Here is a 23,540-nt window from a genome sequence, read left to right on the forward strand (position 1 = left end):
TAGATTGTAGAATTAGCAGGAAAAGACTCGGAATTACATTTGTTTAAGATAGACACAACTATTTTAAAAAGGATTAAGACACCATATAAGAACAAGAAAATGTGAAAAAAGAAGTCTATGCCTATTTGAACAAGAACCAAATAGAACTCTTAGAGAAGGAAAATAGAGTCAATAATATAAAAAAAACTTCAATAATAGGTTAAGCACAGATGAGACATAGCTTAATTGGTAAACTGGAAAAGAATGAGGATATCTAGAATGCATCATAAGTGTGAGGCACTGAATAATTTAAATGAGAGATTAAGAGATGAGAATAGCCAACATATGTCTAGCAGCAGTTCTGGAGAAGATAACAGAAAGGATGAAGCAGTGGCTGTAATATAGGAGTATGGCTGAGAATTTCCTAGAATTGACGAAAGATATGATTCTCAGATATAGACAGCACAAATTCTACTAAGTATGATACTTCAAAGTAAACCAACATTTTGGAATTTAGATACATTGCAGAGATCAAAGGAAAAGAAACCTTAATGTTAATCAGAAAAAAGCCAGGATGTCTTCTAAGGAATAATACATAGTAGTCTTCTCAACAGCAATAATGGAATCCCGAAAGGCAGCAGAATAAATCAAAGTAGATCTTTGCATCCAGCTAAACTCTAACATGAGCCATGGCAAAATACAGACAATATGGACCATTAAGAACTGGAAGAGTTTACTACTGAGATCACTGACAGTGGGTTTTTAAAGAATACATGTCTGGAAGGAACGTGAAGAAAGAATGGATAGTGACACGATGAGATACCCACTAAGATGACTATAAATATGACAGAAAATAACAGTGTTAGTGAGGATGTGGAGAAGTTGTACCCTCATACACTGCTGGTGAGGATGTAAAATGGTGCAGCTATATTGGAAAATAGTCTGGCAGTTCCTCACAAGGTTAAATGTAGACCTGCTATATGACCAAGCGATTCTACTCCTACGTTTATACCAAGAAAACTAAAAAGTCTATACAAATACTTGTACATGAATGTTCATAGAAGCATTATTTTTAATAGCTCAAATATGGAAATAACCAAATGCCCATCAACTAATGCATAGATAAATAAAATGTGGTATATCCATTCAGTGGACTATTATTTGAGAGCAAAAAGGAATGAAGTACTGGTACATGCTACAACATGGATGAAACTTGAAAAACACTCTACAAAGCAAAAAAGGTCAGACACAAGAGACCATATATGACATGATTCAGTTCATATACAATGTACAGAACAGTTACACTTCCAGACAGAAAGTAGATTAATAGTTGATTAGGGCTGAGAGGTTTGGGGAAACAGAGGGACTGCTCATAGGCACAACATTTTTTGGGGGATGATTAATTGTTCTAAAGTTGATAGTAGTGATGGTTGCACAACTCTGTACATTTACTAAAAGCCATTGAATTGTAGACATTAAATAGCTAAATTGTGTGTATCTGAGTTGAATCTCAAGAAAAAGAAAAACTGAATAATGGTCAAAGAAACTGGTAAATACATGGGTAAGTAAGTCTACATGCTAAACTGAAACTAAAACTAAAAACTAAACAATTTAAAACAGAAAGGTGGAGAAGGTAGAAATCACTATTAGCGCTAGACTGTATTAATTAAAAAATCCATGCATAATTTTAAATTCATAAGGGAGTAGAAAGAAGTTATGCAATCAATACAGAAGAATATAGGATTAAAAAATTAGTGTGCTAAGGGTCAAACTCAAGAATTAGAAAAGGATAAACCCAAAGAAAGTAGAAAGAAGGAAACGATAAAGATGAGAGCAGAAAAAAATACAAAATGGTGGGCATTAAAGTCAATTGCCGGTTCTCAAAGAGACTAATACAGAATATGAAAGTCTTTTTAATAATTATAGAGGGAATTTATAACTAACATAAATGAAAAACGGGACATGGCTATAGATAGGAGTAAAAGTGATATGAGAATGTTATAAATAACTTTATATCAATTAAGTTATGACTATCAGAAACATACTGTAATCATTATACTTAGGAAAATGCAATGCAATTACATTAGAGTCAGTACCAAAGCAGTAAGACCAGCTTTCACTTCTCCAGTTCAACACTGTAATGGAGGGCTCAGCCAGTGTAGTCAGACAGTAAGAGAAACAAACGTAAACTGATACGGAGGAGGACCTTATTAACTATCTTTACATGGCTCCATTGTTCTGGTTATAAGTATGTATTGCTTTTGTCTAGAAAGAATCTAATAAATGAAAGAAATAACTATTAAACTTTTGTTTTAAAAAATATATTTTATCTCATTTTTTATTATTTTCTCCCGCACAAGTCTCATGTTGAATTGTAATCCCCAATGTTGGAGATGGGGCCTGATGAGAGTGATTGGATCGTTGGGGTAATTTCTAATGGTTTAGCATGAGATCTGTTTGCTTAAGAGTATGTAGCACCTCTCTCCTCTTTCTCTTCCCCCTGCTCTGGCCATGTAAGATGTGCCTGCTTCCCCTTTGTCTTCTGCCATTACTGAAAGTTTCCTCCTCAGCCATGCTTCCCGTACAGCCTGCTTAACCATGAGCCAATTAAACCTCTTTGCTTTATAAATTACTCTGTCTCAGACATTTCTTTACAGCAATTTGAGAGTGGACTAATCCGTAAACATTGCAAGGAAAAGGCTGAATCATCATAATTAGAAGGGTATATGATTTTCTACCTACAAAAGCCAAGAGAACGAAAACCAGTAGGACAGTTAGAGTGTCTGACCAATAAATTTACGTCATTCTCTTTGTCATCGTCACTGTCTTTGTTATATAATTACTACTCCATTCTAGAGCCTGTGCTAAAGATGTGATGTAATTATCTTGTTTAATCCTCACAACAAACTTAAGAGGTACGCTGTTGTCATTCCTACTTTGTAGGTAAGGAAATCTGTTGAAAGAGGAGTCAGCTTAGCTCCATGCATAGAGCCAGTGGGTAGATGATCTGGGACTTTAGCACAGGGAATCTGAGCTCCGAGAATTTGGCCTCCACCACTGGGCTGTGCTGCCTCCAAACACAACCTCCTACTTTAGAAACTGGAGCAGGGAAAGATGTGGTTCTAGTTGCCAGACAAATCATCAAGGCCCAGGAGTAAACTGAATGAGATATGTCTGACACCTAAATGAAGGAAACTACTAAGCAGTACGGAAGGACATAAAAGAAAACCGAAATAGAAAGTCATACCACTTTGGGGCAAGGGTGGGCAATGGTGGCACTCATTGCTGCGAAGAGGTCATTACTCTCTAATCTATGAATTAAGTTCAGTCCCAATCAGCACCTCAAAAGGATTTATTTAAGAAAAATGCGTTAAGCTAGTTGTAAAGTTCGTTTGAAAGAGAAATTCAAAAGCCATTAAAAAATTACAGGGCAGGCTACATAAAAATAGAGTTGTATGTCACAAAACACCATACATACATTTTATTTCTAAAAAAAATGATCATCTAGGGAAGGCTATTTGTCACATATAAGACAGACAAAGGGTTATATTTCTAATAAACTGAGTGCCTACACACTGATACGGAAAAGAAAAACAACTTGATTGATTGATTAGATGAAGCCATGAACAGGCAATTCATAGTAAAGGAAATAAATGGTCAATAAAATATGAAAAGATGCTCAAACCCCCTACTAGTCAGGTAAACAAAAATCAAATGATGGAGATTTGATTTCTGCCTGTCAGACTGGCAAACGTTTACAAGATTTATAGCATCCAGTACTGGCAAGGGTAGTAGGAAATATCTAAGCTTTTCAGTGCTGATGGAGGTTTAAATTGTTACAATCTTCTTTAAAAAGTAATCTAGTGGTTTCTATTAAAATTTAATATATATGTGCCCTTTGACACAGGAGTTTCATTTTTTAGAAATATAGTTTACAGAAATAAAAAATAAGGCAGCTACTTGAGAGACTGAGTCAGGTGAATCGCTTGATCTAGACAGGCCGAGCTTGCAGTGAGCTGAGATCATGCCACTGCAGTCCATCCTGGGCAACAAGAGTAAAACTCCATCTTGAAAAAGATGTGTAAGTTTGTTATCCCAGCAATTGTGTGTGATGGAAAAAAATTATTTGAAAAAATCAAAATGGTTGAATGAATTGTGACTTATTCTTACTATTGATAATTTTACAGCTTTTAAAAAGGATTACATTTTTAGGCACCAAAGTTGACGGAAATCTATAATGTTATTAAAGGAAATAAACCACTGAGTAATGCTAGCATTAGTTTTGTTAAAGCAAAATCCTGTAATATGTACTCCTTTATCCTGTGGATCTCATATATGATATATGGGAGATATATTCCACATATATTGATCTTGTATATCTTTAAATCTATTTACATATATGTGCGTAAACATAAGGAAAGTTGTGGGAGCATGCTTATAAAACCGCTAATATCGATTATCTCAGGATACTGGGATTAGAAGCATGGAGGGGAGGCAATTAACTGTCTTTACATAACTCTGCTATTCTTGTTATAAGCATGTATTGCTTTTGTACAGAATTCAGTAAAATAAAGGAAAGAAATAATTTGCTATGCTTTCAAACCTTTGCTTTAAAAGATATGTTAAATACCATTTTTATTCTTTTCTCCCTCTTAATCCCCTGTTTTCTCTGCAAGTCTGATATTGACCAGGGCTGATTCTGCCAATTAAAGTTTTCAAGATAGAAGTCCCCAGGGTTGGTGAGGGACCAACATATATACCAGACCATAATACATACCACAGTGGCATGCATTGTGTGTAAAAGGATTTCATTTTCTCTAATTAATAGCTTAGTAGTTTTTGGACATTAAGCCTCAAATAAGCCCTGGAATTAATGTCATTCCGTCTATATAGTGATTTACCAAATTCCAGATGGTTCCCTTGTGTGGTCCTTTGTTCATGACGTCAGAGTTACTAATCTTTTTTAGCCAAGGAAGCATTTATTCTTTGTTGTAAATACGGGTACTTTCAGCTCATCAGCAGGACATTTGGTTAAGAGATAAGAGGAGGAATTATTTGTCTCTCTTAATGATCTGGTAGAGATACTTGGTGTGGTGGGTGGGCTAGCTGAAAAAAAAATATCAGAGAAATTCCCCGAAAGAACTGCTTTGGGGCCGGCTAGCTGGCATCTTTCTGACATTTTCTTCTCCTTCAGGAATCTTTTCCTTTGCTCAGAACCCTTGGATTAAGTAATAGGAACTGCCCCAGTCAGGTTTAGTTTTTGCTAGGATTTTTTTCCCCACCAAATATGAACAAATTTAATTCCTGGGCTTTGTGAATTTCTGTTGTGATTTTAATAATGTTTGTGACATTACTAACAGACTTTGAAGAAAAATGCAATCTGTCAGTAAACCCTTTAATGTATTAAGGGTTTGTTGTTGTTGTTGTTGTTGTTTTGTTTTTTTGAGATGGTGTCTTGCTCTGTCACCCAGGCTGGAGTGCAGTGGCGGTATCTTGGCTCACTGTAATATCTGCCTCCTGGGTTCAAGCACTTCTCCTGCCTCAGCCGCCTGAGTAGCTGAGATTACAGGTGCACATCACCACGCCCGAGAGACAGGGTTTTACCATGTTGGTCAGGCTGGTGTCTGACTCCTGACCTCATGATCCCCCACCTCAGCCTCCCAAGTAGCTGGGATTACAGGCCTGAGCCACCATATCAGCTTTTTTTTTTTTTTTTTGAGACAATTTCTTGCTCTGATGTCTAGGCCAGAGTGCAGTGGTGTTGTAAGCTCACTGCATCCTTGAACTTCTTTGCTCAAGTAATCTTTCTGCTTCAGCCTCCTGAGTAGCTGGGACTACAGGTATGTACCACCACACCTGGCTAATTTTTTTTTTTTAAGTCTGTAGAGAATAAGTCTCACTGTGTGCCTAGGCTAAAGCTCTAATCTAAGACTGCCCTGGTGTTAGACTCCTGGCCTCAAGCAATCTTCCTGCCTCGGCCTCCCCAAAGCACTGAGACTATAGGCATGGGCCACTGCACCTAGCCAGAATTTTTAAAAATTGGGGTAAAATACACATAACATGGTTATCATCTTAGCCATTTTTAAGTTTACAGTTTGGAAGTGTTAAATATATTCATATTGTTGGGTAACCAATCTCCAGAACATTTTAATCTTGCAAAACTGAAACTATACCCATTAAACAATTCCCCAAACCACTATTTGACTTTCCGTTTCTATGAATTTGACCACTTTGGATACCCCATGTAAGTGCAATCACCCAGTATTTGTCTTTTTGTGTCTGGCTAATTTCATTTAGTATAATGTCTTCAAAATTCCTCTCTGTTGTAGAATGTATCAGAATTTCTTTCCAAGGCTGAGTAATATTCCACTATGCCCATTAAGGAATTTCTTAGAAGTATAAATATATTCAAAAGGCTTAGATATAAAATAAAAATATCCACTGTTTTCACCCTTAAAGAACCTGTACTCATTTATTTATTGAAATTGACTAAAATAGGACTGAGTACTAAAAAACTGATGACTTAGAGTCACTACTCTGGAAGTTTTCAAAGTGAGGATACAGTAATTATCCAAGGCTAGATGGGTCATTTGAGCAATATGTAAAAGTAATCAAGACATACCACCCTTAAGTTGACTCTACTTTAGGGCCTCTTGTTTCTGGAAAATTCTTTAGAACTCTCCCTTGTAAAACTCTTCTTCTCACTCAAAGAAGATCAAAGAACATGGCATTTGCTAATTTAAGGATTAATATTTGGCTTACTGTTCTAAGCCTCTATATTCTGCCTCTTACAGAAAGCAGACCCTCTTCCTTGAGTTTTAGATCATGTTTGTTTTTAGTATGGTTTTTTTTTTAGCATTAGAAACAGAAAGGAGAGAGGCTGCTTGTTAAAGCTCTAGTCTAAGACTGGCAGACATTTTAAAATTCAGCAGACAGAGCAAATCCACATGATTCCAGAACTTGCATCTCAAGGTCAGAATATTTATTGAATACTTGGGTCACATCCTGTCCTTGGTATCGGTGCCAGGACATTGGACCTCAGTTTACCTTCTTGAACTCTGCTCAGTTCTCTTAGGGATGTGTGGCTGGGCCCCTTAGGTCTTACTTCTGAGTTGATACATTTGACCCCAAAATGAGTAACAGGGCAGGAAGGTGGGACCAGTTGCTGTCACACTGTGCAGTTTATTTTCTATCAATAGTCCTGTTAACGGTGCACAGGCTCTTGGGTTTCCTGAGGAATGGAGCCATTTTGTCAACAAAACGCTGTTATTTAAAGCCATTAGAATGCATTATATGAGGCATAATGGCCAGCGAGAGCTAGTGGGGAAGCCGGATGAGGCACGGAGTGAAGTCTTTGGTTTTTTGGGTCTCCTGTGATTTAACTGCCCTACAAACTCAGTCTTCCCATTAAATATTGTATTAAAGAAATCTCTGGAGCAAAAGCAAATATGTGCTTTTCTTCTCTGAGAAGAGAGAGATTCAGCAATTCTACTTCTGTTTGTTATTTCAGTGGAGTCTAGTTGTTGTGGGAATTAAATAGTCTTCTCTCAGATGTTATTTTAAATGCCCTCTACTCCTTTTGTTTCTTTTCTTTTCTTTCTTTTTTTTTTTTTTTTTTTTTTTTTTTTTTTTTTTTTTTTTTGTAAGAAAACTTTTAACTCCTTAGCTCTTTAGGCAGTGGTGAACAGTTTTAGTGCAAAGGAACATTCTCTCTCATGTTTTGGACATGGGTCTGAGTACATTAAATGTGTTCATGCATCTTATATTGTAAAATACAATGTAATTCTTGTGAGTAGGAGGGTAGATAGTAGTGTTAAATTCCATGTGTTAGTCCAGGCTTTATGGGAAGCAGATGGCAAAATGGCATTAAACGTGCCAAGATTCCATTAGGGGACACTACTGTGTGAGAGAAAATGAAGAGAATCAGAAAAGGCTGGGAGAGTTTTAGCTCACCCGACGAGTCTGACTCAGGGAAGAGGAGATGGTGGGAAGGTTGGGTGGAAGCATTGTGGTTTTGAAACAGCTGTGTAGTTTAAGGAAGGTTTGTGAGGCCACTGCGAAGTCCTTGGGCCAAGATCAACCTTCAGAAGAGTCCAGTGTTTCCCAGAAACCAGCTGCCTTGGAGTCCCTGAGGATCAGTCCCTGGCTAGGCACAGCTGTTGGAGGTACAGGCGGGCCTTCAGTTGATTACACGTCCTGTCACCTATGGTGAAGGAGCCATTCTCAGGGTTGCTGCAGCTGCATCTTTAACATTTTGGAGAACTCTGTGTTATCTGGTTCTAACCTCACTAATGGTGGATGCTGTTTCTTTTTTAAAGTAAGTCTCCATTGATTTTTGCATCTCATTCGTTAGGTTGTAAGCTTCCAAAAAGCAGTTAATTGCCCCCAGGGGCCATCTAGGATCCTTTTATTCTCTGGATGAACTCTGCTATGATATAAGTAGAGAAAAGCAAAAATGCAAAGAAGTTTTTACTTCTGTCAGTCCTAAGATTGTTATGTGTTCTTAGGAGTTTTGTGGTCGCACTCATCTGTCATTTATTAGTTGAGTGACCTTATGCAAATCTTTATGTGTAAAAAAAGTCATAAAAATTCATAGGTGGCAGAATCATTGGGGGTTAAAACAACATGTATATTAGGACTTGGCACGTAGTAGGTCCTCAATTGGAAATGTAGACATAGCCAAGTTGTACTGGAAGTTTACCCTGTGCTCCGGGGGTGCGTAACTGTCAGTTCAGTGCAGGGATCTGGAAGATGCTTGGTATTTTAAGCAGGAGGGGATTAGTGTGGGGAGGGCGGTGCTCACAAAACCGTGGGAAGTGGTGGGGGTGGCGAGCTCTAGGCTGGGCTTCCAGACCAGCTCACCAGGGAAGCTTCTACCTCTGATCCAACCAGGAAGGGAGAACGAGGAAGCTGCCACTGCCCCTGCCGCATTCCAGGACACACACCACCATGGCTGCAGTCCAGGAATTGGGAGCCTTGGAGCATGAAGCTGCCACCACCACTGCAAACTGCCTCTTGACACCCCTAGAGCTAGCGTCTGGGCAATGGGACACCACCTCAGAAATGCATCTCCACGACCTTACTTACTAGTGGAAAGCCTAGAAGTAGCAGGGCCGGGCTTTTCCTCGCTTCTGCTTTCCAAATTGCATGACAGCACATCTGCCACGCAGACCCTGATTGGGGTGCAGAACTCTAGCTGTGGTGGTTTTCAGCTTCCCAGACTCTGTAGCCCAGCAAGGGTCTGCAATACAGGAAGGCGCAGGAGAAGGAGGTGGACGATTACCCAGGTCTAGCTGGGAGCCTCCTCCAACACTGTGCTAAGTACACTATGTGCATCACCTCATTTAATTGTTGCAATAGCATAGCAAGATAGGTAGAATTATTACCCCCACTTTACTGATATGGAAAATGAGGCAGGTGTCTGATGGAGGCAGTCTGTCTACTCAGATCTGTCTGTTCTCAAAGCTCATTCTCTTAATTACTCTGGTGCTTTTTCTGCAACATATGCATTCTTTGTGTTCACTTTGAAAAATGTCCCAAATCCCAGTTTCTTTTCCTGTGTAGATGAAGCTCCCCTCACTGCAGGTAGCTTGGGTAAATTGTTTTGATGATCATTCAGGGAAGGAATACATGAACCTCTTCACTCTAGCTGTAGGGGTGTCAAGAGGCAGTTTGCAGTGGTGGTGGCAACTTCATGCTCCAAGGCTCCCAATTCCTGGACTGCAGCCATGGTGGTGTGTGTCCTGGAATGTGGCAGGGGCAGTGGCAGCTTCCTCATTTCCCACTTCCTGGTTGGAACAGAGGTAGAAGCTTCCCTGTCGGGCTAGTTTGGGAGCCCAGCCTAGGGCTCACACAAGAGCATCACCTTCCCCAATTCTGTCTCCTGCTTTGAGTCATCAAGCTATAAAGAACATTGCAAATTGTCTTGTGAGTGCCTCCCTTCTGTTCTGCTGTTATGAACAGAAGAACTGAGACAGAACCAGACAAGCATATTCTGATGAAGGGCTAAAGTTGAGATTCTCACTCAAACCAGCATCCTTTCTCTTATCCAGGAGCTTGGCTGTCTCTGGACCTATAATACATTGTATTCTCTGTCCTCAGGCTCACACAATAAAGGTTCCAATGGCAATGCCCAGATACATCTGCACCCTTGATCTTTGGCATACGGGCTTTCTCTGCTTTTGTTTTTTCTTTCAGGTTGTGACAGTGCCATGGGAGATGGCCACACATGCTTATGCCTTCTAGAGCTCAGTTTTGGTGAATTGTTTTCCGAAAGCAGCCTGTGAACTGCTGGCTGTTTATGGGACTCCATCAGATCCTCTGAGGTCTAGTTGAAATGGCAAGATCACAGTATACCAAAGTCTTCTCCAGTTCTTAGTCTGCCGTGGGGACAAAGAGAATCTCTGGTCCTTCAGAGGTCACTCCTTTCACAAGGCAAAGTATTTCAGGGAGACTTTGTTGCCTCTAAACTCAGGTATTTCTGCAACTCCTTTGAGACTGCTCATGTATTCTACAAATCCACCCTATTGATACCAGTCACCTGTTTTCTGGAGGACGCTAACATTCTCTTGCCGTCTTATAATCACTTTGCCATACTGTTACCAGTCTTCCTGCACAGCTTCAATTTAGGTGAGATAGGCCCTAACTTCTTAAATATTCAAAGCACATTCAAGAAAGTTTGCGGAAGGCTTGCAGGGACCATAGTGATTACTCAAAAATCAAAACTGTAGGTGGGCAACCGATGCCGTGTCTCCACATGACTCAGCTGCAATTCATTGCAAGGGGTCTATTTGAGCTGCCTCTTGCCTCACCCACAGCCTGCCCCTGTGTTATCTAGTGCTCTTTAAGACCATCATTGTCCTGGAGGACCTAGAAAACTTTTTAATTTTTAATTTTTGTTGGTACATAGTGTGTGTGTGTGTGTGTGTGTGTATGTATATATATATGACATTATGGGATATTTTGGTACAAGCATACAATGTGTAATAATTACATCAGGGCAAATGGGGTATCGATTGCCTCCAGTATTCTTTGTGTTACAAACCATCCAACCATACTCTTTAGTTACCTTAAAATGTACACTTAAATTATTTTTGATTTGTCACCTATTGTGCACCCTATAGTGCTAGCAAATACTAGGTTACCCTGTTTGTTAAATTGATACCTGTGTGAGAGGGATGATCAGTGGAGCCTTCTATTTGGCCATCTTGTTCCACCCTTTCTCCATATCAAACTTCTTAATCTTTCCAGAAGCCTGTGTACGGGAAGACTTGGGGAATTAGGGAGTCTTCTGTGAACAGACGTGGATTTCAGCTGAGATGCTAGGGTGGAGGTGACAGTGAAAATCTAAGGGAAGACAAAGGGTCCCCTTCCTCTCCTTCCCGTCTTCAAATGGTGGACGCTGACAAATACTCCTTAGTATCAGAGAGAAGAATCCAGATCAGAGGGATGGTCGTATATTACACTCCTTTAGCACATAGCTTGATCTTCAAGTTCTTGGGGAAGAACACCAGCTGTTTTTAAAAGCTTACATTTATTTCAGTCTTCCTCCCAACAATTACCTGCTGCAATGTTTGATAAATTGTGAACCTTGCGTCTGAGGATGGGGAGGGTCAGGATCTGTTTTAGATGGCAGCCAGAAGAGACATAAAAGTAGTATGTGGGGTGAGTGTTAATTCCACTTCTGGGAGTGTCACTTCTCTTGTTGTTTCAGACTTGCAAATGAAAGGAAAATAGCATGGCAGACTTGGATCATGTTCGTAATTATGACCCTCATATGAGGAAACAGGGAGCAGCTTTGGTTTAGCAAGGAAACAGAAGCCAACAGCCAATGAATTATGTTTTTGCAAAATCACAGAATATGTATATGTAGGGGTTGGGGAGTAATTTGTGTTTAAGATTTTTGAGGCTTTTCTGTTTCTCTTGGTCACCAGAAATAGGTCATTGGACCCTTTCTTTCTGGAAAAACTTGGTGTCTTTTAAGAACAGTGAGCCCAAAAATGTAGTAAAGCATATGTGTGGGGTGCTCAAAGAAGGGAGAACCAACCTTTTAGCTTCCCTGACTGTCCTAGACTTTACTAGGGAAAATTCTGGGGGCCTTTCTAGGATCATCTTGAGCCTTGAGGCCCACCTGGTCACAGTCTGAGAAGAATGCGGTAGTATTTCCCAATTACTGCCTGATTCCAACAGGAGATGGAGGGAAGTCACCTTTCTTTAATGATGGTGTCAAATGCTACTTTTTGATGGACCCAGGGACCATTGGCTATCCTTAATGTCTTAGGTGGTTTTTAATTTGGGAAAACATTTCTTTCCCATCTGTGTTCTGCCTTTTCTGCTTCTCTGATATAACTGGCCTTTCAGGACAGATTGGTTTGGGGGCTGGTATCAGCCTGCAAAGTGGGCCAGTAGGCTGAGCATTGGGCAAAACCCCATCTTCAACATGAACGAAAAGGTAGTCTTCTAGAAGGGCGTTACCATAGTCCTTGGCCATTTGTTTTCATCACAATGAACTTCCTAAAGGAGCAACATTTCCAGCAGATCAGGCTCTACAGAGAAGATCTTTGCTGGGATCAGATCACAAAGTGAACATCATGTCATGATCCCGAAATGTTTCTGGGTTGTCAGGAATTTATTCATGAGCCTGGGGTTCACATCCAGTGGGAATTCAATCTATTATAGAGAATGCCTTTGGTTTGGCAGAAAAACAGTCTTACTATGTAAATAAGCATAACACAATGACTGGCATATAACAAGCTCTCCATAAATGTTGAATAAATGAAGGATGTCAACCAAGAAAAAACCAGATGGTAGAATGGACATAAATGTTCTTCCAAGTTCATAAACTTTTGGTGTGATTTTTATGTTGATATGTGTTTGTGGGAAAATGCTGAGTATAAATACACAAGCTGATAGTGTCTGTTGATATTATAAGAAGAACTGAAAAAGAAATAGACAAGGAAATTAATAGACACTGTGATATATATTTATATACATTTTTTCCATTCAGTTTTCTTATGAAAACTGGACAAGTATTCTTCTATGGGTAAGTATTCTTAATCTTGATTTATGTATTAAGGACTGTTCAATGCATAAAATAGAATCCTTTCCAAGAAGTTTTGATAGGAAACCATTTAAGGTTGTGAGATGTTTATAGAATGTTTGGAAGGGCTAGAGGAATGGGTTCTAGGCTCAGTCATCAATGATAACTCCCCAAATAATTCAGAACTGACCATGAAGGAAGTGAGTATTACCAAGGCTGCCTCCGGAACTTCTGGGTTCAAGAACACTCCACCGTGGCACAATACAAGGAGCAGGAAGTTAGACAGAAAGTTGCCTTCTCTTCTTGCTCTCTACATTCAGAGTGGGTGATTGGCTGCTGGGATAGGAAGAGCAGCAGCTGAGTTCATCCATGTTTCCTGTTACAACCCAAGTACCCAGAGAATGAACGCTGAAAGTCTACTTTTCCCAAACCTCACTTCCCACAACCTGATTTGCTAGCAGAAAAGCAACCCAAATGGCAAGGATGGCCTCTGCTTTACTTTGGCCTTCTAAATATACAGGAGAATCTCTAAGTGATGGAAGAGCATTTGTGGGATGCAGTTTTAGGCTTTCCAGCCTCTGAGTTATAGGAAGGCATACAAAGAAGATAGAGTCATGGCTGAAAAAGTCAAACCATCACAGTTTGCTTGGGAGGAAATTAAAGCTTGGAGAGGCTCCTAGAAGTAAAATTTCTGCTCAAATTACAAAGAGCATTATGGTTAAGTGCACCTTCTAGTGGGACAGACCAGGGCTCAAGTCTTTACAGCAGAATTTACTAGGTGTTTGGTCTTTGACAAGGCAATTAACTTCTCTAAAAATTTCCAAATCCTAGTTTATCAAGTAGAAATAATACTACCTCCCTGATGGGGTTGCATGAAGAAATAAAGATCATGTTTGTAAAGTGCTTACTACAGAGTTCAATAAAGTGTTGACATGATTAATAAAGTTATAGAGTAAGCAGTAGAATCAGGAAACTAACCAAGGTTCATGGTCTTTGTTGCATCTCTCTGGGTATTAAAGATGAGAAATACCTGTTTTGAGGGCCAAAATAAATGTTTATAAGACTAATACTTTAAAAAGTACTATTGATGTTAATACACTTGAAATACACATTATTATGATTGATTTTACAATTATCAGGTGCCAAAATGAATTCCACTAGCCCTGCATCAAAATTGGCCTTGTTACCTTAAAGCACATTTTTGATTTTATACATGGTAGTGGGTTTGTTGTGTCCCTCTAAAAGATGCGTTAGAGTCTTAGCCTGTAGTACCTGTGCATAGGACTTTGGGTAGATATAGCACCTTGCTAATACAATTAAGATAAGGTCATACTCAATAGGTTGGTTTTATATCCAGTGGTTGGTGTGTTCTTAAGAGAAAGAAGAAGGAGATTTGGACAGACACACACAGAGAGAAGGTAACTATATAAAGACAGAAACAAATTGGAGGGATGCAGCTACAATCCAGGAAGTGCCAAGGATTGCTGGAAATGAGAAGGAGGCAAGGAACAATTCTCTGCTAGAGCCTCCTGGGAGAGAATGGCCTTGCAGGCACCTTAATTTCAGGTCTCTGGCCTCCAGAACTATAACATAAATTTCTGCTGTTTTAAGCCATTAAGCTTATGGTAATTTGTTACAGCTGCCCTAGGACAAGAATACATACATGTACCTCTTCATAAAATAAATGTATTCCTTATAAGTTGCATAAGATTATGCTTCTTTATGTCTTCCCGATACTTTCAGGGGTTTTTACTTCCAGATTAACTTTGTGTGTGTGTGTGTGTGTGTGTGTGTGTGTGTGTGAGATGGTTCAGAAAACGTGACATTCTCCTTTTCTAATTTTCTCTCACATCTCTGTCAAGTACTCAGTGGGGTATAAATAGACCATTCAACATAATTGGGGAACATAACTCTAAATAATGATGTGACAAACACTTTTATAAATTGAGCACTCATTTAATTTATGATTTGTAGGTTAAGTAGTAGAGTGGAAAGAACAATGGCAGGTGTGAGGGAAGGAGACATAGAAACTCAACCACAACTGCCTTTAGTTGAGGGCTGACTGCATGTGAATGCACCGAACACAACACATCTATCTTATTTCTCCTTTGGCATAGGAATCACAAGCCCATTGTGCAAATTAAGATGCTCAAGTTCAAAGAGGCAATGAAATTAGTCTCATCAAGATCACACAGCTAGCAGGTGGTGGAGGTGACACCTATCCTCAGGCTATTGGACTCCAACACCTGTGTGCATTAGTCAGTGTTCTCTAAAGGGACAGAACTAATAGGATATATATATATATAAAGGAGAGTTTATTAAGGAGTGTCGACTCACACAGTCACAGTGTGAGGTCCCACAATAGGCAGTCTGCAAGCTGAGGAGCAAGAAAGCCAGTATGAGTCCCAAAGCTGAAGAACTTGGAGTCCAGTGATGTTTGAAGGCAGGAAGCATGTAGCACAGGAGAAAGATATAGGTCAGAAGACGAAACCAGTCTAGTCTTTCCATGTTCTTCTGCCTGCTTTTATTCTGGCCACACTGGCAGCTGATTAGATTGTTCCCACCCAGATTATTAAGGGTATGTCTTCCTTTTCCAGTCCACTACTCAAATGTTCATCTCTTTTGGCAACACCCTCACAGACACACCTAGGAACAGTACTTTGCATCCTTCAATTCAATCAAGTTGACACTCAGTATTAACTGTCACACCATATCCTTCAGCTTTCATCTTGGTGTTAAATCTACCTCTCTAGTGCCTTCCTTACTCATCTGTAAGTTGAATGGATTCGGCAGGAGATGCATTTCTCAAACTACTCTTCTGTGGGGCATAGTTCCACTTGAAGCCTAGAGACTCATTTCCATCCTGGAGTCATAATGACTATTCCATTCATAGAAGTGTTTAAAGAATAGAAAAGAGGTGAAGACTGGTAAACCATCTATGAGCCAATGAACATTTTGAAGGACAGTGATAAAGGGTTTTAAAGCGTTTGACTTACAGCCCAAGAATGAAAAGCCTAATTTGCCCAACACTTTTTGCATACTATTTCCTTCTTTCTACTGTTTCCATTTCATTCTCTCTCCATATACATGACCCTCACACAGCTGGTTTCATGCTTTTCCTTTTTCCTCCCACTTTCTCTTGGTCTCTTTTCTCTCTTCTTTTCACTCCATTCTCACTTAATCAATGTCTGATCTTGAATTATGAAGGCAAGTTTAGAAGTTTGGAAAATGTGAGGGTGAAATTACCTATGGATTGTGGCTTGATAATTTGCTAGCATGGAATGGCTTACGAAAGGGAAAATAATAAATCTGAAAAAATTAGAAAAAATAATTTCCATTTTTACTCCAGTACTCACAATGTATACACATTAAGAAACGCTCAGATTATTATTGAAAATTATGTCAAAATATGTGAGCAAGATATGTGTTAATTTATATACAATGTGATAATTTATAACTCAGCGACATTTCAGTTGCTGAGAAAATTTTTCTTTGATATGACAGCTTTCCTAGAAAGAACCTGAAGTTACATAGGATAATAATGCATAGCCATCCTTCCTTAAACTAACAGTGAATAGATGATGTGATTTCACATTTACTAGGTAGTCAGGCAACATAGAATCTCCAATGTTGAAAGTTCATAATTGTAATCAATCTCCACTTATACAAAGAAGCCAAGAAAGGAAACTGAACAGTACCTTCATAGTATATTCTCCACTTTGATAAAATACACCTATGCCATTGTCTTGACTCTAGGACTATAGGTAGAGAAAAATCTGCTTTCCAGACAAACTGGAGAGTTGATCTAGTACAAGGGCTATTTTAGTTAATGCCTGCTAAGAGGAGCAGAGCACTCAGGCTATTGATTTCCAGTGCTGTCAACATTTGCTAACATATAATTATAAAACCGTTAGACTCCACCTTCTCTTTGAAAGAACGTGAACATTTAAAAGCTCTAGAGTTTTGAATGCTGAAACATAATTAGAACCTTTCTTTCCAGGAGCAAAAATGCCTTTCTCAGAATGCACCATGGTTTTATGAGTGCAGCTACTGGTCATTACCAATCAATTGTGTCATTAGTTATTGCCCTTAAATAATCCGTTCCAATTAAATTCCTTGTAAAGGTTGCATAGGCCTTAGAATAATTGAAAATACCTTACTTGAAATCTCCCCTTGGAGAGAGATCTGGATCGTTTGCCATACGCTTAGCTTCTCCTGGCCGCACAAGTGTGTGCTCCTTTGAGTCCTTGAATGCACTGGGCGGGCCTCTCCCTGGCTTCACTGGGTGATGCATGCAGCGTTCTTTGTCACAGCAGAGACCTGAACTACTCATGCCCTTGTTAGACCATTCTGCCTTTATAGTGAGGGGCATATCTTCATCTCACAGATAATTTACCTTAAATGATGATTTCCTTTGCCAATATTGTCATTATCACTTAACACTGTGTTTGTTTTTAAGTTAAGGTCAAAAGACTTACATATGTTGCCCATTTGAAAGGACATTCTTCTTTTTCTTTTTAAGTGTCCTAATAAGTACTTAGCAACCTAAATGAATAGTGCAAATTATGATACATAACACACTAACGTCAGTTTCCTTGTTTTGAAGGTATGGTAGTCCCCACTTCTTTGTGTTTTCACTTTCCTCAATTTAGTTACTCAAGGTTGACCATGGTCCAGAATTAAGTGAGTACATAATTAGATAAGATATTTTGAGAAAGAAAGAGGGAAATAATACATTCACAGAATTTTTATTACAGTGTTACAATTGATCTACTTTATTGTTAATATCTTACTGTGTATAACTTATCAATTAAATTTTATGTATAGCAAAAAGGACAGTGTATAATATATAGGGTTTGGTACTTTCCATGGTTTCAGACATCCACAGGGGTCTTGTGTCCCTTGTGGATAAGGAGGGATTACTGTACATGGGATTCTTGTTGGCAGAGGCTACATAGTGTCTGTAAATTCCTGCAAGATTCTCTTGAAATCTTTATACAGTCTCCAGGAAGACAGCATACATGAATTTAAGGGGAAAAATAGTCCCAATTCTAGCTTCTAGGGAAAGCCCAAATGTCAACACTTAATACTTACTAATGAAATGAGATGTCACAGAGTGTCTCAGATGTATGACAGCAATGATTGGCACTCCCTCTTCTGTTCTTATTTTCTTCAGCCCCTGGCACAAGTTGGCATATTGTGAAAACTCTCTCACCAGTGGTGAATTGAGAGGGTGGATCAGTGGGAAGGAATGCTCTAATATATAGGCTATCTCATGCATTTAAATTATGGACAGAATACATCATACAAAAAAGATATTTGTACATGCATGTTAATAACAGCACAATTCACAATTGCAAAAATAAGGAATCAGCCCAAATGCCCATCAATCAATGAGTGGATAAAGAAACTGTGATACTGTGATTAAAATAAACACACACACACACACACACACACACACACACACACACACACACACACATATATATATATATATATACACACGATGGAATACTACTCAGCCCTAAAAAGGAGTGAATTTATGGCACTCACAGCAACCTGGATGAGATTGAAGTAACTCAGGAATGGAAAATCAAACGTTGTATGTTCCCACTCGTAAGTGGGAGCTAAGCTTTGAGGATGCAAAGGCATAAGAATGATAGAGTGGACTTTGGGGACTCAGTGGAAAGGGGGTAAATGATGGGAAGGTGGTTAAGGATAAAATACTACAAATTGCATTTAGTGTATACTGCTTGGGTGTTGGGTGCACCAAAATCTTAAAAATCACCACTAGAGGACTTACACATTTTACCAAATACCACCTGTTTCCCAAAACCCTATGGAAATAGATTGTGGGCAAAATAGTGATTGTTCAGATTGAGTGTCTGCTGCTAAACAATACTGATGCTATCCAGAGAGATGAAGAGAGGCTAAGGATGAGCTAGACGAAACAGAAAGCCAGGAAGGAAAGCCAGGAGTCTTCTGTGACTGTGTAGAAAGAAGTTTTCTCTTCTATCAGTAAGGTGGAGACAAATGAGAACCAAGCCCAGAAACTGAGTATGTGATGGGTGAACTTCAAAGACTGTCAAATGCCCCACCAGGGTGGGTCCTAGACCACATGTTGTGGGAACATCTAGGTGGATGACCTTGAAGATTTTGACTTCTTAAGATTCCTCCAGGCTTCTGAGCCTGCAGATGTCACCCAGTCTTCCCCACAACAGCTTCCCAGTGCCCTGAAATCCTGGAAATTGCCCTGGAAAGTGCTAAGGACTTTCTCCCAAGGCAACATGGCTTTATTCTCTCTCCAGAATCTGCCTCTACATATCCTTTCGGACATTGGGCTAATAATTATGGTGCAGCAGAATCCAGCTGCTGATATGCTGGGCCTAAGGGACTGTACTGGAGAGGTACTGCAAGCCCTGCTCAACATGCCCTGGCAGGAGCTGGAGGGTACATGTGGGACTGGATTACGTTGGTACTTGATCAATAGCACCAAAATATAAAATTGGACAGGTAAGCATATTTAGGAATCTTCTCCTGAAATATAGAATAAAGACGTTTAATTCTGGCAAAGATCTTAATAACTGTTTCAAAATTGCTACTGGGATTCCTCCAAGATGCATGGAAAAAATGATGGCCCATAGTGAATGACATTGAAATGCCAGAATCACCAATGCAGACATTGCCAAGGAGTAAAGGATTAAGAGGCCCCAGGAAGTGAGCTACCAGAATGGACATTCTCCATATGGTTAGGCATCTGGCCAGATGGTTATGTACTGTAACCATCCTAAGTGATATACCATTTATCAAAGCCATACGCGATGTCCCCTAGAGCCAATGGGAGGGCTATCAGCATCACTAAATGTTCCATGGTGGCTCTCTGCAGACCAGAGCTTCAGGAAGAGAGGCTATAATAGAACTTGTTTTGATGATTGCAGTGAGGGTGATAGTACCCCCTAAAAGGAAGACTAGATGTGCCACCCTAATAAATAGGTTTCTTGCCACACTCGATTGTAGTATCTCATTTCGGAGAATGCAGCTTGTTAACTATAAGAATCTCAGTGCTGTGTAAGCTACATAGCAATAAATTCACATCTAGACACATCATAATGGGATTTCAGAAAACCAAAGAGGAAAATAAAACCTTAAAAGTTACCTGAGAAAAAAAGAGCTTACGAAAGAACAACAGTTAGACTGGCAGCAAGCTACTTATTCATAACAGTCAATGACAAGGACAATAGGATAACATCTTCCAAGGACTGACAAAGTGAATATCAAGAATTCAGTATCTAGTTCTTTTATTTAATCTTTCATTCAAAACTGAGGACCAAATAAAGACATTTTGAGACAAGCAAAGAGTTTATACCATTCTTGAATCTGATGAAAAGAGATGTTCATCAGCCAGAAACAAATTGAATCCATGAAACAAATGGGATTTAAGTCATAATAACCATTAGGAAATGACTACATAATAGCAGTAGATTTAAGTAAGTATAGACTATTCTTTGCCTTCAGTGATTTTAGTGCATATTACCTGTGTCTCTCCTGTTGTATACTATTTAGCATAGAGTTTCCATTTAAAATTTTATTTCTTGTTTGTTATATAGTAGACCCTTTATACAGCCTCGGATATTTGCAAATACTCAATTTTTAAAAATTCTAATGTAGCACTTGGCAAGAATTAATAAAGATATCCAGAGGAGCAGAAAACATAAAAGATTGTTTAACATTTGAAAGCTGGGTGATTGCCACATGTTCACCTCCTAATGTCTGTATTTATATTGATGTCTTAACCAAAAGGCAGGATACAGCAGCAGGTCTTGGACATCCTGAGATGCTTACAAAGAGTTGGAACTGTAGCTTTCAAATCCAGGGGGTCCAAGGTGATGTTGTATTTGTTATATTTTAAAAGAGTTATGGGATTAATATTTATTGAGGACTTACTTTGTGTTATGCACATTAACATACGGAAAATCCCGAAAAGAACCCTGTAAGATAGGCATTATTATTCATATCTTATTGATGAGGCAGTTGATATTCAAGAGATTAAATACTTTTTCAAAGTCTTAATAGAAAAGGGCAATGTTAAGATTTAACACAGAGAGATGTGAAGATAGAGATACATCTCTTCTCATTCTTCAACCTGTCAATTTCAAGACTCCTTTGCTGTCTCTTTTTTTCTGTGTTTGACCTTTTTATTCTGGTATTTCTCTGAAGTTTTATTCTTGGCATATATCTCATCTACTTGTCCTTGCAGGAGTTTTCAACAATCTTCCAGATCTGTGTGTCTAGCCTTTATGGCCAGGGGTTTACCAGATGTCAAACAGACATGGCTTCTTTCTTCAGTCAGTTCATCTATTCATTCACTATTTATTGAAAGTTACTATATTCTAGTCATTGTCTTAAGTAAGGAGTATCAAATGTCACATAAGACATGGCATTGCCCTCAAGAGTACTTTAGTTTCAGTAGCTTGAGCTGTTCAAACCCAATCCTCTCTTAGGTCTTCATCATAGTAAGTGGAACCACCATCCATCCACCCCTGCAGGATAAACACTAGAAATTCATCCCAATTTCTTCTCATTCTTCCATTCATTAATACAATTGACATCTAAATCCTGCCAATTCCAGTGTCCTCTCATCAACCTCTCTGTTTCCCATGCCTTGGTTCATGCCCTCTTCACCTATTAACCAATCGCTACTGTTGCCTACTTAATGCTTTCACTACCTGCTTCCCTCTTGGGTTTAGTCTCTACATATGCCAGTGTAGGCTTGAGCGCATTATTCTTTGGCTTAGATCCCTTGACTTGCTGTCCTTTAGGATAAGATTCACACTCTCCACATGTTACACAGATCCCTACATAGTGAGGTCCTCATCTACTTCTTCTACCTAGCCCCCTACCTCTCAGCCCCTCAGAACCTATCATTGTGTTCCCCACTCCAGCCATAACCATTTCATGCTTCCATGACCTTCCTAACAGTATCCCTTTGGTCTGAAATGATCCTTCCTTTTTACACCATGTATGATAGATTTCCTACAACTTAGCAATCCTTAAATTTCAGCAAAATCATCACTCCTTTATTAGGCCTTCCTCGACTCTTCCAGGGAGAATCATTGATTCTCCCTTTGTGATCCGTAAAAGAATCTTACATATTTATATCACAATTAATATTTTAATATTAATACAAATTACTAATTTAAATATTTACTTAACATTAATTTTAGTTAATTTTAAGTATTCTTATTAATATAAATTTATGATAGTAATATTATTTACTAATATAATTAATAATGTTTAGGGGTTATAGCACAATCTTCAAAACAGTATTTGCTTATGTGTCCAATTTTCTTTCCTAAACTCCAAACTCCTTGTAGAAGGAGCTATGTGTTACTCACTGTAACATCTCCAAGACCCAGCAAGTGCTTGGCATGGGTCCTATCTCTCTAATTCAATCAATGTTTGTTGAATGAATGAATGAGTGAAGATGTGATTCAGAAGCACTCTCCAGTACACTCTTGCAATGATAGGGCACTAGGTCCTAATAAAAGGCGGTTTGCTGCTTTGTCTTTCCTGCTCACAGAAGATTATAAAAATACTCAAATATCTTCCGGAGTAGCTCAGCTTTGTAACTCGCTTCTCAGAGTCTACTCAGAAAACACGAAGAGCCCTTGATTGACAGCAGACCTGAAGCAAGTCCCCTTCTAAATCTATACCAACAAATGCTGGCAGTTTCTCTCTTAAAACACTGCTGTTATAAAACCGTCAATTTCCTTGTTAGAGTTGGATCAGGGTTTTGCTCATCTAATGTTAGAATTTATAATTGGAAATTCTGTTTCCTCTGCAAGCTGGCAAAGCAACAGTGCTCATCTGCTTGAAATCCTGAAAAGAGAAGTAAATAATAACAGTGGGGAAGAAGTTAGTACTCATTGTAAAGGCTGCAGGTATTTCTGAGCTATTACTCTGAAGACTTAGCATGAAGAAGTATCAGCTCTAGACGCTGGGCTATGTATGCATTTGTTTGCCCTTAGAATGTTGAAGTTTTACTTCCTAGATCTGCAGATGTATCTTCCTATTGTCCAAAATCTAGGGCTTTGCACTTTCTTTTTTACCAGATGGTCGTGCTAAAATCATTTTCAAAGTGAATATTTTAGCTTTAAAAAAAAAATGAGACGGCATGTATAGAAAATTAGGCTGATTTAATTTTATTCACTATTTTGTTAAACCTATTTTTGGAATATTTCATCAATCTGGACATTTTCACAGATATTTTTATCAGTTCAGCCTGTTCTGTATTACTTACCACTCTGGTTGCTATGGCATGACAATGATTTTTCTTATTCTTTTCCAAACAAATAATAACTTTTCTATAACAATGCACTTATGCTTTAAAAAGTACATACATGCTCTCCAAGGCTATTTTCAATTGTACAGACCAACTGTACTTTAGCTTCTAACTATCTTTAATCTTCAGTGTTATTAGAAAATGCTTCATGTCCTTGGAGACAGAGGATTTTTAATTGAA

Source organism: Saimiri boliviensis, chromosome 16 (assembly GCF_048565385.1).
Source record: "Saimiri boliviensis isolate mSaiBol1 chromosome 16, mSaiBol1.pri, whole genome shotgun sequence".
Classification (NCBI taxonomy): domain Eukaryota; kingdom Metazoa; phylum Chordata; class Mammalia; order Primates; family Cebidae; genus Saimiri; species Saimiri boliviensis.